This window comes from Limulus polyphemus, unplaced genomic scaffold, assembly GCF_000517525.1.
Source record: "Limulus polyphemus unplaced genomic scaffold, Limulus_polyphemus-2.1.2 Scaffold102, whole genome shotgun sequence".
NCBI lineage: Eukaryota > Metazoa > Arthropoda > Merostomata > Xiphosura > Limulidae > Limulus > Limulus polyphemus.
The window spans coordinates 1,055,014-1,057,192 of record NW_013665712.1 but is presented as its reverse complement, the minus strand read 5'-3'; positions in this window follow the sequence as shown (position 1 = coordinate 1,057,192).

Genomic DNA, 2,179 nt, shown 5'->3' with positions numbered 1-2,179 from the left:
AGTTGTTGGAGGAAAAAGAAAAGAAACAAGTAGAAAGAGAAAATAAACAAGAAGAGAGATTACAGCAGTTGTTGGAGGAAAAAGAAAAGAAACAAGTAGAAAGAGAAAATAAACAAGAAGAGAGATTACAGCAGTTGTTGGAGGAAAAAGAAAAGAAGCAAGAAGAGATATTACAACAGTTGTTGGAGGAAAAGAAAAGAAACAAGAAGAGAGATTACAGCAGTGGCAAGAAAACCTGCAACAGTGGCAGCTCGAACAGCAAAATAAACAAAAGAGATTACAGCAGTTGTTGGAGGAAAAAGAAAAGAAACAAGAAGAACGAGAAAATAAACAAGAAAAGAGACTACAGCAGTGGTTGGAGAAGAAAGAAAATAAACAAGAAGAGAGACTACAGCAGTGGATGGAGGAGAAAGAAAATAAACAAGAAGAAAGTCTCCAACAATTGAGAAAAAGCCAGAGTACACAAATGGAAAACATTAGTAAATTTCAAAGCAAATTTAATACATTAAAGGATGATTTATTGTCTTTTACACGAGGATGATACATTAACCATTGACTTAATCAGCCCCAAACAACGGCAAGCCCCTTCTAGACCCCACAGTTAAACCCTAATGCAGACATCTGCAGTCCTGTTAGAAGTCATATTCCAGATATGAATGTCAGCAATAGGGGTGATCTAGTAAGAAGGAAGCCACAGGAATTCGATGAGAAGGCACCGTGGGAAGCATATAGAGCACAATTTGAGCTCCTGGCAGAGATGAATGGATGGACAGAGGAGCAGAAAGCAATATATCTGGCAACGAGCTTGAAGGGACAACCACTGAAAATACTTGGACAGTTGTCAGCAGACGACAGGCACAACTATAGAGCACTGGTAGTGGGTCTAGAACTCAGGTATGGAACTCAAAATCAGTCTGAAATCTACAGGGCTAGGTTTAGGACGAGAGTCCGTGCTAAGGGGAGAGCCTGCAAGAGCTGGCACAGGACTTGGAAAGTATGGCACACAAGGCCTACCCAACTGCACCACCCGATCTCCTCAAGTTGTTGCTGAGGGATCAGTTTATAGATGTCTTGGACAGTCCACAACTGAATATACAAGTAAAGCAAGCACACCCCTCTACTATGCAGGATGCAATGGCCAGAGCTTTTGAATTTGAATCCTACGTTAAGTCCAGCACAGAGTTACTAAGGTTGGTACAGTCATCAAGATTCAAAGCCAGAAAAGGGCAGCTTTCACAGAAGTTTGAGGGACTTTGCTGGCACTATGATAAACTTGGACAAAAAAGAGCTCAATGCTAGCAACTCCAACAGCAGAAAAGGCTGCTACCCAGAAAGGTTAAATCTTATGGCTTGTTATTGATAGTACATAGTATTCTTAATTCTCGTGTCTTCTTATTGATAGTACATAGTATCGTTAAATCTCGTGTCTTCTTATTGATAGTACACAGTATTGTTAAATCTTATGACTTGTTATTGATAGTACACAGTATCGTTAAATCTTGTGTTTTCTAATTGATAATATTGGAACTGTGGAGAGCAAGGACATATGAGGAGCCAGTGTAAGAAGAATACTTCCAATAGGTCAGCCTCAGGGAAACCAGTAGTGGTTCGTGTTGAGGGATGCCTACCAACCGTGAAAGTCCCAACATCTAAGTGTAAAATGCCAAGCACACATAGTGTCTACGTGACAGCTAAGCTGGATGGCCAAAGGTGCAACTTTGTCATAGATTCTGCGTCTCAGCAAACCCTTGTGAGTATCAAGATACTGGATCACAAAGGAGTACCAGAAGCCATACAGAAGCTCTGTGGTGTGACAGGACATTCTGCAAGGTTGTGGAGACCAGTATGGTTAACTATTGAGCACATGGGCATGATGAACAGACAGAAAGTATACTTGGCTGACATTGAAGACCAATGCATATTAGGATTGGACTATTTACTTCCGAGGAAGTGTGTAGTTAAGTTCGATAAAATGTCGTTTGGAAACAACAAAGGCCAGATTCCAGTAAGTGTTGCTGCATCTGTTGATTTGCATGTAACAGCACTTAAGTCAAGTAAAATACCTCCCTATGTCAGAGAAGATAATTTGGGGTAGGATAAGGGAACATCCCCATGGAAGCCCAATGCTTGTGGAAGCAGTGGATTTGAAGATTGGATTGTCACTTGTGGCAGGTCATCA